This window comes from Miniopterus natalensis, chromosome 1 (assembly GCF_054644295.1).
Source record: "Miniopterus natalensis isolate mMinNat1 chromosome 1, mMinNat1.hap1, whole genome shotgun sequence".
Classification (NCBI taxonomy): domain Eukaryota; kingdom Metazoa; phylum Chordata; class Mammalia; order Chiroptera; family Miniopteridae; genus Miniopterus; species Miniopterus natalensis.
In genome coordinates, this window is record NC_142081.1 from 186,125,389 (window position 1) to 186,141,919 (window position 16,531).

Here is a 16,531-nt window from a genome sequence, read left to right on the forward strand (position 1 = left end):
AGAAACAAAGACGGGTGTGGGGATTATAGCAACCAGCACTCAGATCTTAGCAAACCCATTTCTTCTTGAAGCTACACCTGAGCTGAAATCCCAGCCACTGACTCTTCCCCCCTGCAGAGCCGTGGCTGTGACCCTGTCTGCTGGGGAGATTAGTGGGCATTTCTATCTGTTCAGGTCACCGGCCAGCAAGCCCTCCAGGTTTTGAAGCTTGTGCTCTCCAGTCCTGCCCAATCAGGAAGCCTAATCAGAGAATCCTTGCAGCCATGGAGCTCATCCCACAGCAGGAAACCAAGCCCAAGCGGGCAGTCCTGCCCAACTGTGACATATGCCCTTCCGCCCCACAAAGCAAGGAGGACTTCACAGTGACCCTGGACAGCCTTGGAGCCTGCCTACAGTACCACCCAGCTGCAGGGTACAGCCTACAGCCTGCAGCCTTGCTCAGGCAGGGAGCACAGCTAGTAACTCAGACAGGCTGTGCAGAGAGCATAGCCTACAGCCCCACCTGATGAGGGAGCCTGGACAGTGACCTTGCCTGGCCACAGAGAGCTGTCCCTCGCCCCACCCAAGTGCTGGATGCAGCTGGAGGCCCCTGCCAACCAAAGAGCCCCACTAGTGACCTTGTCCACAGGAAACAGGAATCAGCACTCTACCTAACCATGAGCCCCGGCTGCAGCCCATCCAACACTGGAGGAAGATTTCTAAGATTTGCAGAATAATCTTATGGAGGCTGTGCACTAGATTTTGGGCAAGGGAGCTTCTACAGACAGCTGCATTTTTAAAAAGCCTCTTTTCTCTCTTTCTTTTTTCCCCTCTAGTTTCAGACAGTGCTTTAAATATCTCCTGGGGTGTTTTTATTCCAAACACATGATAAGATCTACATCTTAAAAGAACAGAAAAAGAGTGCACATTTTCTCTTGGGAGTTGGGGGGTATATTTCTTCATTATCAAAAGTTTAGGGCAGTTACTATTTAATTTTTTCCTTTGTATCAGAGAGGTGAGAGGGCATGGATGCTTCATCTGTTTCACTGTCAATCACCAGAGCACCCTCCCCTTCACTCTCCTCATTTAGCCAGGAATCCTACCTCTTAGGGAAAAGCACTTCACATATCAAAATATAAAGAGTAGTTTCAAAGACAATTCAATACTTATCAAGACAGAAAGGGCTGCATTTTACACATGATACTTCACAAAGTCTACTTCCAAAGAAAAGAAATATGAAGATTATCAAATCAAATATTTTCATCAGATATTGAAAAGAAGACATTATTATTCAATCAATACACGAGTCAAAATCAACATATTATCAGCATCTATAATTGCATTAGAATTGATCAATCTTATCTAAGAAAATACTCTTCTGAAATTATAGAACAATAATATATTCAACTGTGTATTCAATATACAATTATGCAGAGGAATAAAGCAACCATCTTACTAAACCTACATAGAATGATCAATCTGAAAAAAAAAATTCACGATTTTCCATTACAAAGCTCCTGGGAGTCAATATAAAAAGAATTGAAAAAAAAGCATCTGATAGGATGTCCAGAAGAACTAAAGAATATAAAAGCAAGAATTGCATTTATCCACAAAATAAGTTAGATATGAAACTTTCAAAAAGAAGTATTGTACTTTGGACATTGATGAGAAGAGAGTTGAAAAAATAAATACCACTGTATCTAGTGAAGTAGAAAAAGTAATCTGCCCAAGTTACAGAGAAAAACAGTATCAAATTTAAGGGAAATGTACCATGGGTAAACAGATCTTCATTAAAACCAATATATTTGTGCATGATGAACTGCCTATGGAAAGGAAAATCCATTTTTCAAACATTTCATTTTACTATTCATGATTTATGAGTAAAAAAGCTGGTCAACAATGCATGCCTCAATAACAACAAAAGGCGTGTCTTGTTAGTCAGACAACAAAGTACTATAGAAACAAATTATCACATACATCTTCTTTTAATAAATCAAGGAACACCAGTTGGACATGCAGTCGTACAAAGATGTATAAAATAAAATAAGTATGAGAAAGCTAAATAAGTTAAAGATAACATAATGCACCTGTTATGTGATGAATTGTGTCCCCTAAAATTTCCTGCGTTGGAGTCTTAACCCTCAATCATCTGGAATGTAACTATTTGCAGATAGGTCCTTTACAGATAATTAAGTTAAAATGAGTTCATTAAGGTGGGCCTTAGTACAATGGGCCCAATATCCTTACAAGAAGAGATTAGGACACAAATTTGTAACAGAAGGAAGACCCTGTGAGGACACAGGGAGATGAAAGCCATCCACAATCCAAGGAGGCCTCAGAATAAACTCTGCTGACACTTTGTCTAGACTCCTTGTTTCCAGAATTGTGAGAAAATAAATTTCTGTTGTTTGGCCCATTCTGCAATATGGCACTTTGTTATGGTAGCCCCGGTGAATGAATGCAATGTCTATCATCTGTATTTTCAAAGGGGACTTTTCTACCTACCAAAGAGCATGCCATGGGCAGATTAACTAAGAAAACTACCCTAAGTACACACATGGTGGTGAGAGATGAAGTGGGTTACAGGTTCTGCCCATGTAAACCAAGTAAGAATACATGAGTAAAGGAGAAATAGCTTCTGTCATGCTGGTCTAAAATATGCTTTTGCAAGCAAGTAATTTTACTTTAAAATAACCAATACAGCCCAGCCAGGCATGGCTCAGCGGTTGAGCGTCAACCTAGGGTCCAGGCGATTGGGGTTCGATTCCCGGTCAGGGCACAGGCCTGGGTTGTGGGCTCGATCCCTAGCAGGCGGCCTGCAGCGGGGAGCCGATCAATGACTCCCTCATCGTTGATGTTTCTATCTCCCCCTCTCCCTTTCTCTCTCTCTGAAATCAATAAAGATATATTTTTTTAAAATAATAAAATAAAATAACTAACTCATGACAAGATATTTAGTAAATGCCAAAATTTCTAAATGAGAAAGTGCAGTCAAAAATTTCACACAATCAAGAGGAGTTGAGAGAGAAACAAGATGGTGGGTAGGTAACAGCTGCGCCCGCCGCCTCCCGCAACCGCATCAAAATCACAACTAAAACACAGAACCACCATCACTCAGAGCCTCCTGGAATCTGGCTGCACAGAAGCCCCACAACCAGGGAGCTGAAGCAGCACAGAGACTGGTAGGAGGGGCGGAGACGCGGGTCAGGGCTGGATCCCGGAGACTAGGCCTCGGGCCCACACCCGGTGCCGCGGGTTAAACCCGGGAGGGAATCTCGGCGGCGGAGATTTCCCGGAGGAGGGAGGGGCCCCAGCCCCACAACAGGCCCCAGCCCAGGTCTCCAGGGCCGGGAAGAGACGTCCCCACAACTCCGGGCTGTGAAACCAGGGGGACTGTCCCTGAGGGTCGCGGAGGCTGCGGGAGCCCCAGCAGCTCCTCTAAAGGGCCCAGCGCGGACTCACTCGGACGCTCCCTCTGAGCCCAGCGCCGGGAGCAGCCTGAAAGGACCCGGGACACTCGGGGGGGAACTAACCTGCCTGAGATCCGGGCGAGAGGCGGAGGGGCGGCTTCCTCCCGGGCAGAAGGGCTGGCGGAGGCCATGGCTCCTGTGGCAAGTCCTCCCCGCACAGCCGGCAGGCAGGCACCATGTTTGAGTCGCCACCACCTGACTCACGCCTTTGGCCCCGCCCCGTGATTCCCGGAGGCCCCGCCCCTCCCCACCTGCAGCTCATCCAGGCCGTTTCCAGGGGCTTTTCTGTGCAAGTGGCTTCTCCAGCCTCATGCTTAGGACTTTCCTAAAATCTCTCAAACAAGCAGCAGCTGCCCCATACGGCTTGATAAGGGGCCCAGGCCTGGCACTAGCAGCAGCTGCACTGGCTCATAGCTTGGCCTCTCCTGGGCTCCTCCAAGCCCAGCACAAGGAGCAGCCAACTACGGTTTGCTGTGTAGCTCATGCTGGGTGGCCCTGGGCAAGGCACTGGCACAGGCTGACTTTGCACCTCCCCGGAGGTCCCAGAGACAGTGCACCTGATGGTCAGACTCGACCACACTGGATTACAACCCTACCACATCCACGAGTGACACACTCGAGGGGCGCACTTGGTGAACACCAAAGCTCCACTGAAGTAAATCCTGCTCCATAGGGGTGTCTCCAGCACAGCAGCTCTCTGGCTGTAGTTGCAGCTGGTCCTCACAGCTGATTGGCCTGGGGGTCAGTTCCTCCCAGGGACGCCAATAGCAACCACGGCTCAGCTACAACAGGACAGTGCACACAGCCCACACAGGGGAGCACCTGGAAGGCCCAGCTCAGGTGACTGGGGAGGCTGAGCCACTGGACCCTACAGGACACCTACTACACAAAGCCACTCTACCAATTCCAGGAGACATAGTAGCTCTACCTACTACATAGAAACAAACACCTGAAAGCAGCCAAAATGTGGAGGCAAAGAAACATGTCACAAAGGAAAGACAAGAAGGAATCTCTAGAAGAGGAACTAAATGAAATAGATCCAAGCAAGTTAACAGACAGAGAGTTCAGAATTTTGTTTATAAGGATGTTTAAGCAGACTATTAGGGAAATAACTGAGAAAATTGATAACATAATAAAGTACCAATTTGAAATGAAGGCTACACAAACCGAAATGAAGAATAATTTACAGGGAATCAACAGTAGACTAGAGGACACTGAGAATCAAATCAGCAATTTGGAACATGAGGAAACAAAAAACACTCAACCAGAAGAGCAAAAAGAAAAAGAAAAATAATCCAGAAATGTGAAAGTAGTATAACAAGCCTCTGGGACAACTTTAAGAGGCCCAACATTTGTATTATTGGGGTGCCAGAGGAGAGGAAAGAGAGCAAGAAATTGAAAACCTATTTGAAAAAATAATTACAGAAAACTTCCCCTACCTGGGGAAAGAAATAGACTTACAAGTCCAGGAAGCACAGAGGGTCCCAAACAAGAGGAACCCAAAGAGGCCACACCAAGACACATCATAATTAAAATGCCAAAGGTTAAAGACAAAGAGAGAATCTTAAAAGCAGCAAGAGAAAAGCAGTTAGTTACCTACAAGGAGCACCCATACGACTGTCAGCTGATTTCTCAACAGAAACTGCAGGCCAGAAGGGCAAGAAATATTCAAAGTGATGAAAAACATGGAACTACAACCAAGATTGCTTTCCCCAGCAATGCTATCCTTTAGAACTGAAGGTCAGATAAAGAGCTGCTCAGACAAGGAAAAGCTAAAGGAGTTCATCACCACCAGACCAGCACTGCAGGAAAAGTTGAAGTGTCTTCTTTAAGAAGAAGCTAATAAACAAAAAATTTGACAAACTAAATAGATCCAGAGACACTGACGCATGTAACAGACGATCATATTTCAGAGGAAAGAGGGAAGGGGGCTGGAGGGTGGGAAGAGATTAACCAAAGAAGTTATATGCATATATGCATAACCCATGGACACAGTCAATAAGGGAGTGAAGGTCTGGGGAAGGGGTGGGAGTGAAGTGGAGGGGGTCAGTTGGGGGCGAAAAATGGGACACCTGTAATACTCTCAACAATAAAAATAAATTAAAAAAATTTTTCACACAATCAGATTCCAATGAATTCCTGCAAAAATTAGCTTTATATGATAATATTCATCTCACTTAATATTTATTGGAGACTATAGTAAGTTTTTCTGCTCAATGAACCAAACATTGAAAGATCAAGAATTGAATTTAATTTTATTGAAAGATCCCAATCTCTCATTTTAAAAGCAACAACAAAATAAGTTTTAAAATTTGGTGGCAGCTTCTTTTTCTTCCTCTTTTTATTTTGTTTCTTTTTGTTTCTGAAGCGGACTGGATGTTTGCCACACTAGTTTGAAAGAAAAATCGAGGAGGTTAAAAAAAAAGACCCTATTGGCATGTACTCACATGTTTTCAGATGAGAGAATACTTGATGGGGTATATAGATTTTAGTTAAAAAATAATAGATAGATAGATGATAGATAGATAGATAGATAGATAGATAGATAGATAGATAGATAGATAGATATAGATATAGATGATAGATAGATGATAGATAGATAGATAGATAGATAGATGATAGATAGATAGATGATAGATAAATAGATAGATAGATAGATAGATAGATAGATAGATAGATAGATATAGATATAGATGATAGATAGATGATAGATAGATAGATAGATAGATAGATAGATAGATAGATGATAGATAGATAGATGATAGATAAATAGATAGATAGATAGATAGATAGATAGATAGATAGATAGATAGATAGATAGATAGATAGATAGATGATAGATAGATGATAGATAGATAGATAGATAGATGATAGATAGATGATAGATAGATAGATAGATAGATAGATAGATAGATAGATAGATAGATAGATAGATAGATGATAGATAGATGATAGATAGATGATAGATAGATAGATGATAGATAGATGATAGATAGATAGATAGATAGATAGATAGATAGATAGATAGATAGATAGATGATAGACAGATGATAGACAGATGATAGATAGATAGATAGATAGATAGATAGATAGATAGATAGATAGATAGATATAGATAGATAATAGATAGATAGATAGATAGATAGATAGATAGATAGATAGATAGATAGATGATAGATAGATAGATAGATAGATAGATAGATAGATAGATAGATAGATAGATAGATGATAGATAGATAGATAGATAGATAGATAGAGATAGATAGATGATAGATAGATAGATAGATAGATAGATAGATAGATAGATAGATAGATAGATAGATAGATAGAGATAGATAGATAGATAGATAGATAGATAGATGATAGATAGATAGATAGATGATAGATAGATAGATAGATAGATGATAGATAGATAAAGGAGCAAAAACAGCATGAGCAGTATACAAGTTTGAAATTTTCATACTTTAAATCTGAAATTTCATATACAGGGAGATTATAGTTTAGACACTTAAAGTTCAATAAATGTCAACACAAAATGTATTGAAGCTTCTGATACTAAGTCAAATAGATAGGCAATTGTTAAGTAAAAAGAAAATTCTAAGGATACCCAAGAATTTAAATCAAAAATAAATTTTAGCTGTATATATGTGAATGCTGTTTGCACAGCTGTGGTTAAAATACTAACTGGAAGTCAGAGTTTAACATACTTTATAAAAATGTGTCACTTGCTTGCCTTGTACTATGAGCAAAGTTATTTAAACACTTAGTGTCCCATTTCTCAATCAGTACAACCTCCTTTTGCCATATGACACTGAGGTCAGGATATTATGCTATCATAAAAGCTCATATCCATTCTCTATTTGACTTGAACACTTTGATAATTTTTTTCACCTTCTGTCACTGCCTTCAGACAGGGAGATGGAAGCTACATGACTTATTCAAGGGCACTAGGCCAGCCAGCATTATGCTATTGATTTAGATTAATAATTTTTATTTTCCCAGTTGGATTGACCCCCTGAGCCTTGCCAACTCTAATTCCATTTCCATAAAATAGGGAGCGCACCACTTAACAGCGAGATCAATTGAGTATCTCTGTAATTATCCCCTTATACATGTGAAGTACTTGGAGCACAGAAAGTAAAATGCGGCCTTTCAAATTGCAAGGTGTTTAGAACAGGGAGGAGATGGCTCGGGAGATGTTATAACTCTGTGTGATATGCCGGATGGGCGGACAGTTGGCAGATCATTAGATCTATTCCCTGTTGTTCCAGATACTGACTTTTTTTGGGAAGGGGTGGGGAAGTTTTTTTTCTTTTTACTAGAGCACATTAAATTTAAGTTTCAAATATTATTATTATTTCAAATAGTTATAATGGGAGGTTGGGTTCTCATTCAACAAAATGTTCTGACCACTTTATTTAATAGTCCAACCCTTTGTCTCAACAGTCCGAACCCTCTTATCCTGATCTATCTTTCCATCCCTTTTTCAAATTACTTTTTAATTATTTGATCACTTTTTTCATATTTTGATCTTTTAATATTAGGTTTACTATTTTATTTTCTACCATCCCCTCTTCCTCTAACTATTTACTTACTTCCATATCCATAGGGCAGGAATGTCTGCTTGATATTATTGTGGTGGTGGTTGTGGTGGTTATTGATGATATTATTGTTATTATTATTACATTTAATGGGTGCATCTTAAGCTTCTACACAATTGCTAGCCAGACCACAGAGTTCATAGTGCAAGTTCCATCATAATCAGACCTCTTCATGCCAGACCAGTGATATTTTTCCCATTATCATATCAATCATTATCAATCTACCTATCTATTATATCTATCATCTATCTATCATCTATCTAATCTATCTATCTATCTATCTATCTATCTATCTATCTATCTATCTATCTATCATCTATCTATCTATCTATCTATCTATCTATCTATCTATCTATCATCTATCTATCATCTACCTGTATTTATTCCTGGTTAAAATGATTTCTTTTCAAATTCTTTTTACATTTGTTTGTTTATTTTTTGCGTCTGTGTGTGTATGTGTTTGTGATTTGTTCCTAAAATAGAAAATTGCCTGTAGAATTTAAAGGACAATTTGGAAAAATACTATGACAATTAAAATGTTGAGCACTCAGAAATGCTGTATGATTGTCCTAGTTAGCAAATTGTGTATGATCATTTTAGTTTCCTTTCATTGACTAAATAATCTACCTCTCAGCTTAAATCCCGGTTGTGACAATTAGCTCAAATAATGTGTGCATAGCATTCGCATTGCACTGCAAGACATATTTCAACTTTTACTGTCAGTATCACCTCCACTGTGGCTCTTATATTACCATAAAATAGATTTTGCTTATGTGTGAAATTAGATATTGTTTCCTAAAAGGGAAAAGTGTTTTGCCCATGAGATGTAATTGGCAAGCAGGAGAATTTTTTCAAATATTTTTCATAATATAGATGTTATATTTATGCCTAGCAAAAGCTTAGCACTCAGCTATAAACTGCTCATTTACAAGTGCTTTGCAAATGTACTAACTTATTGTCATAGCATCCCCAAGAGAGGTTGGTCAAGTAATTCAGATATTCTAAGACTTGAACAATATCTCTAATCTAAATCTAACAAAAAAGCATTTTGCTGTGTTGAGTATATTTTACACTTAGAGATGTAAATCTGTTGCTGTAAAATGTATCTAGAGTAATAAAAAATCTTGGCATTTCAGAGTTTGCAAATCATTCAATGTTAAGCTTTTATTCTATAATTTACCCTAACAAGTTTTATAGAACAATCTCTCGTGCTATATATATCATGCCATTTTCAGTTTGAAAATAAGCTTTTTTAAAATTTCAGTGAAAAATATGGACTTTTAGAAAGAACTTAATTTTCTGTTTTTTTAAAACAGTCATTGTCTTCACTTCTTCAATTCAAGAACTCATATGAGGTTATTAAGCAATGTTAAATATACACTTACAACATTGTTTTTAAGTATGTGCATGACCTATGTTATCTTATTGCATATTGTATTAAATGTAATACAATGCACAATCTACATTATACTTATTTTCAAGTCAATGCTATATATTACACATTATTTTAAATGCACATACATTGCATTAAAATTGCATAAAATGTGATAGCCGGTAACTTAACATCTATGTGGTATCCGTGTTAAATATGATAAATATGGCATAAGCTTGTTGGTGCTTCACACAAATGAAAATCCTGTTTAATAAATACTTTCATGAAGAAACAAAAATTCAATTCTTTGTTGACTTTTTCAAAGAGTAGAAAGCAATCCAGCCTCTGGGTCCTTACCTTCAGGAGTTTAGATTCTGTCACATGCATGAAGAACAGTCATGAAAGGATTAGTCTGCTAACGGTGTATTCGGCAAACCAGAAGGAAGAGCCCATTAATCAACCGTCTATATTTTGATATTCTAATGCCAACGTGGATGTGAACTCAATAATATACACCTTATAAAGTTAATAAATTTACCTGATTGCTTACGTAAAATAATTTTTAAATTTAGCTTATCTCATTCATTTGCATGCTATTACAATATCTTCTATAACTTTATATAAAGTATGAACCAAAGTGTGGCTGTTGTTAATTTTTATTTATTGTTTATTATTATTACTTTTTAGCGTTTTTAAAATTATTATTCAAGCTCAACTGGGCATAGCCCAGCGGTTGAGCGCGACCTAGGATCCAGGAGATCGGGGTTCGATTCCTGGTCAGGGCACATGCCCAGGTTGTGGGCTGCAGCTGATCAATGACTCTCTCATTGATGTTTCTATCTCTCTCTCTCTCTCTCTCTCCCTTCCTCTCTCTGAAATCAATACAGATATATTAAAAAAAATAATAAAATTATTATTCAAAATATTATAGATGACCCCTTTTTTCTCCAGTGATCCCTTCCATCCTGCACCCACTGTACTCCCCAGGCCTTCACCACCCTATTGTGTGTGCCATGGGTTGTACATTTTTGCATATAAATTCTTTAGTCTATCTCTCCCTCTCCACCCGCCCACCCCCGCCTTCCCTCTGAGATTTGTCAGTCTGATCCATGCTTCCATGTCACTGAATTTATTTTGTTCATCAGTATATGATGTTCTTTAAATTCCACATGTAAGTGAGATCATGTGATATTTGTCTTTCTCTGCCTGGCTTATTTCACTTAGCATAATATTCTCTAGGTCCAAAAATAAAAAATAAAAATAAAAAAAACTACCTATTTTAAAGCATCATCTTTAAAGAAACAAAATCCTAAATGGTTCTATAAATTTTATTTGAGTTGTCTTGCATTTTTGAAATACTCTTAAAAACTACTTAGGTGTAAAATCTAAGAGATTAATTTAAAAAATAGCAATTCACGTGTTCCTATTAAGGTTTTCATTACTCTACTGACTCCCCATGCTTGTGGCACAGTGGCCAGTTGGTTGTTTTCTAGAAGGGTGTCTTCTCATCCCAGATGGCCTTTTTACGGCTTTGTGACCACCAGTTGTGTTTCTAATATGTCTACATGACTTAGTAAGACATGTCTTTAACACCTCCCTTCTCTCATTGAGTGTCTCTGGAAAACTATACCATTATTAAAAAAAAGGAGAAGATATGGTGTTATACTTTTCAAATTAAATTGTGAAAAAATAGATTAAAAATTATAACAGTATATTGTTATTCACCAAATTGGTTAAATGTAGGTAATATATAGGAAGTAATATTTCATTATAAAGGACACTTCTGTATCCTTTATAGCCTTCCATGGTACACACAGCTTATAACTTACATGTATTTAACAAAAACTTGCATATGTGGTAGATTTGTTGCAATGAGGGTCCCAGTTCATGGCCTCATTACCCACACAAGATTTTGCAGCTCCTCACTTCAACAAGTGAAATTGATTTCCCTACTTCTTAAATCTTTGCTGGACCTGTGATTTTTTTTTCCCCCAAATGAAATACAATGGATGCTGTGCAAGTTCTGAGGTTTGTCCTTAAGAGCCTTAAAAACAGAAACAAGTTATTCCCCTCCTCAACCGCCACCTCCCTCCCCTTTTCCTCTCTGTCTCTCTCTCTTCCCCTCCTTTCTCTCCCCTCCCTGAATCTCCACCATGAGAAAAAGCTTAGACTAGGATTTGGGAAAGTTTGTTACTAAGCAATAGATAACTGACACAATATTGTTCAAGATTATATATGTTTCATTTTTATGTATCATTCTCTGGAAATTATTTTTTTGCCTGAGATGTAGGATGAAATTGAAATTGATTGCATATTAAAAAAATAAACATTTCAGACTTGAGATATATGAAATTCTAATTTTTTAGCAAATTTCATGTGCAGTTTGTATTAATGTGTTTTCCTTAGTCACGGCTATCGATGATTATAGGTGGATAAATGAGAAAAAGCAATAATATGCTTGTCACAGATAAACTGCCTTTATAAATAAATGTTACATGCTGAACTTTTTCAATTCAGCACTGCCTTAAAATAATTTATTTTACATATTTTATGGTGCTGGCCTCACAGTATACTATGTATGACCCTCATAATTTCTTTTTTTTTTTTTTAATATATATTCTATTAATTTTGGAGAGAGGAAGGGAGAGGGAGAGAGAGCGATAGAAACATCAGTGATGAGGGAGTCATTAATCGACTGCCTCCTGCACGCCCCCGACTGGGGATCGAGCCCACAACCAGGGCATGTGCCTGCCCGGGAACTGAACCAAGATCTCCTCGATCCTAGGTCAATGCTCAACCGCTGAGCCACGCCCAGCTGGGCAACCCTCATAATTTCTTAAAACAAGAATGATTAAGTAAAATGATGAGTGGTAGAAGATTAATTTCCATCGGCTACTTTAATTTTTGTTATAATAAAGGTAGGACAAATCCATTCGTTAAGGAGACAGCATATCCACTCTGAACCAGGTGTGGGCTAGGATCCTAACAGTGTATTCAATGGGGAAAAAACAAAAGTGGGCTCTGCCATGATAAAGCTTATCATAAAGCAGAGGAAAACAGAAGTCATTCAAATAACTACACACATTATACATCATAGTAAGAGTTATAAAGGAAAATAATAGGATTATAAAAGACAATAGGGCTATGGTGGACTATAATTTAGATTGGGGATCCATTAAAGTATCTTGTTAAAAGTGACATTTATCAGAGTTAAAGGCTGACTGTAGAGCAAATCTATGATAAGTATGGAAAAGAGAACCGCAGAAAGAAGTAATATGTGTAAATGCCTTAAATTGGGAAACACTTTGGTATTTGAAGGAAACGAAAGGTCAGCGTGGTAGATTTGGAGTGGCAGAGAGGTCATGATTCTTCAGTAGGCTGGAGAGGAATGTGGGAAGTCAACTTTGCAGGGCCAAGTACACCTGGATGAGAATTGTACGTTGTAGCCCAAGTACACAATGAGTCAGTGAGGGGATTTAAGGAAGTTGGGGATATGATTCAATGCATAGTTTATTTCCCTTTATTTCTTACAGTTAAGCATTTTATAGGTAAAATATGCATAAATCATAAATGTGTATTTGTATTAGTCAGGATACTCCAGAGAACCAGAACCAGTGAGATCTCCTCGATCCTAGGTCAATGAGGAGTCGTCTGACATGATTACAGGGCTGAGAAGTCCCATGATCTGATGTTTGTAAAACTGGGGATCCAGGGAAGCCGGTAGTCTGTGTCTGAAGGTCTGAGAACCAGTGGAGCTCAAGTGGCATAAATCCCAGTCCCACAATAAAGGGGCTGGAGAAAGAAGGCAGGGGGCAAAATTCCTCCTTCCTCCAGCCTTTGTTTTCCTCCGGCCCTCCCAGGATTGGATGATGCCCACCCTCAACGGGAAGGCTCACCTGCCGCACTGGGTCCACTGATTCAATGCTAATCTTGTCCAGGAACATCTTGACAGACACAACCAGAATCTGAGCCCCTTATGGTCGGTCAAGTTGACACGTAAAATGAACCATCACAGTATTAGAAGAATAATTACCAAATGAACACACCTTTGCAACCTGCACCAGTCACCAGAGACCACCCTCAGATATGCTGCCTGTCTTGATCCCACCCTCCTCCGGGAGCTGATCACCCTCTTGACACTCAGCACTTTAGTGTTACTTCTTTAGAACTTTACATAAATGAAATTACATAGCAAATATCCTGTGTCTGGCTTATTTTTTTCTGTTATGTCTATGCCTGCAGCAGCAGTAGCTTATTTAGTTTATTTTCTCTACAATGTTCTGTATTCTAACTATACCTCAATGTATTTATTTATTATTGATGGGCATTTAGGTTGCATTTGGGTTTTGCTGTAAAGCTAATGTTCTTATACATTTTTTTGTTTTTGTTTTTCACCTATGCCCACATTTCTGTTGAATACGTATGGAGGAGAGGCATTACTAGGCCAAAAGGAACTGGGTATTCAAATTTCATAATAATATTAAACAGTTTCCAAAGCCTGCTGTACTTAACTGTACTTCCCTTAGTAGTATAAAGTAAAAGAGAAACAAATACACTGTAGGAGGAAAAAATAACAGAGACACTTATCTGTGGGGATCTTGGCAGTGGAAAGAAAGAAGAAGAAATCTCTCCTGAGAATTTATACTCACAGACTGGCCCTCTTCTGGAACTGCAGCTAGTGAGCTGAAACTTTCAAGTTGAGAATTTATTTTTAAGTGATCTCATGTAAGTACCTTCAGGCACCAGGCAGAAGCAAATGTAAGTACTCTCTAGAGGAATGCTTCTTTCAGCCAGGCCTTGCAAAAATCCCATAGATAATGTTCCAGGAGAAATAAAACCACAGTTAAAAAAAAAAAAGTCACACAACCAATAATAAAAAATAAATAAATAAAAATAAAAATGAAACAAAACCTGTCATGAGCAAGAACCTACAAATACAAAAGAACAAAAAGTCAGATTACCAAAAAGTCCCACTACTGAGGTTATAATGTTATTGGCAGAAGTGGGTGTCCACAGGTGGAAGTGGGTAATCCTTTACCCCACTGGGTGCTGGGGGTCCAGTTCTTACCATACCTTGAGATAAAGAATTTTCTTAGACTCACAGGGGAGCATGAGTGATTTTTATTTGCATGGAGTTATATCCCTCTGTTTCAAAATTCCCATTTCCCTTAAATCAGTCCTGGAAAAGGTGCAACAGCTGGGGGTCAAGTCAGTGACCAGAGTTTCCTTTTCATGGTAGATTTAAGTCTGGCATAGAATCAGGCTAGTCACAGTCCATTAGTCCATCGTGTGGGGAGTCCACATGGCTGAGGGCCATGGGGGCAAGTGCAGAGCATAAGAGTCCTGCAAGCCAGGAGTCAGGCATGAGCCTCAAGAGAGAGAACTCCCTTTGTGTAAGATCTTAAATATTGAATTTTCCCCTGCTTGCAATGGCTAAGCCTATACTCCTACTCTGGCCAGTGCCCCATTCCCAGGTATGACTGACAAGCAAGCACTCTCTCTACATCATTTAGACTCTACTGGCCATGCGTCCAAATTGCAGCTTCCTTTGCTCCTTTCCAGTTATTAGTTAATACCTGGGTTAATTACAATGGTGCCAATAAGACAAAATGAAATTTAATTAAGTATACATTATTTTAAATAAACAAAATCATTAAAATATGTATTCTTAATAGGAGATAATGAAAATATCTGAGGAAATATGAAACAGGACCAATTACACTGAATTATGTAGATGTATAAATTTTGCAAATAGAATCAGCGTGGAAGAGAAAAAGAGGTTAAATACATTAAAGAAAAGATAAACAACATGGGTAACTGAGAAGATATGCTTAGATGCATAAGAAAGAGATGCAACAATACTCAGATATAATGGCTGAGGATTTTCCTAAACTTAAAGGGAGTAATCCTCAGATTCAGGAAATCTAATCAGTTCTGTGCAGTATAAATAAAAAGTAATCCAAACTTAGATGTGTTATACTCAATATGCACAAAACAAACAACAACAACAAAAAATCTAGCCCAGCTGGTGTGTCTCAGAGGTTGAACATCGACCTAGGATCCAGGAGATCAAGGTTTGATTCATGATCAGGGCACATGCCCGGGCTGTGGGCTCGGTCCCCAGCAAGGGGTGTGCAGGACGCAGTTGGTCAATGACTCTTATCATTGATGCTTCTATCTCTCTCTCTCCCTCTCCCGTCCTCTCTTTGAAATCGACAAAAATATATATATATTTTTTAAATCTAAAATTATGCAGTGAGATAAGACAAATTACTTACAAAGGAACTGTGATGAGATTGATAGATGATTTTGCAATAGCTAAAATGCCAACATCATTTCAAGTGAACTGTGTTGAGATAAAATAACTGTGAGTCTAAGATGTGTGCCTGATGACTAAGATTGAAAGCAAAATAAAAACATCTTTGGATAAATACTAATTTAGTTTTTTTTGTTTGATTGCTTTTTTTACTACCAAAAATCCTCATAATTATAAATCTTTTATACGCTATACCATACGTACAGAGGAACAAATCCCAAATAGAAAATTATTTATCATGAAAGAAGAGATCATGAGCCAAGACACTGGTAAATATATAGATATACAAACTATATATATATATATATATATATAGAGAGAGAGAGAGAGAGAGAGAGAGAGACTTATGTATCTCTATAGATATATATATAGATATACAAACTATATATATATATATTTATATAGATATAGATATACAAACATTTCCTGAATAAAACAAGAATAATATTGTCACATTTGAGGGGTATATTAGCTTCCTATAAAACAAAGTATCACAAACTGGGTGCTCTAAACAACATAAATTTGTTCTCTCACACTTCTGAGGTTAGATGTTCATTGTTGGTAGGGCCATGATCCTTCTGAAGTTTCTAGAAGATAATCTGTTTCATACCTTTCTCTTAGCTTCTGGTGTTGCTGGCAATCCTTGGAATTCCTTGGCTTGTAGATGCATCACTCTAGTCTTTGCTCCATTATCACATGTCATATTGTGTGTCTGTGTATCTCTTTTCTTCTACAGATACTATTCATATTAGATTTAGACCTACCCTACTTGAGTATGGCTTCATTGTAAACA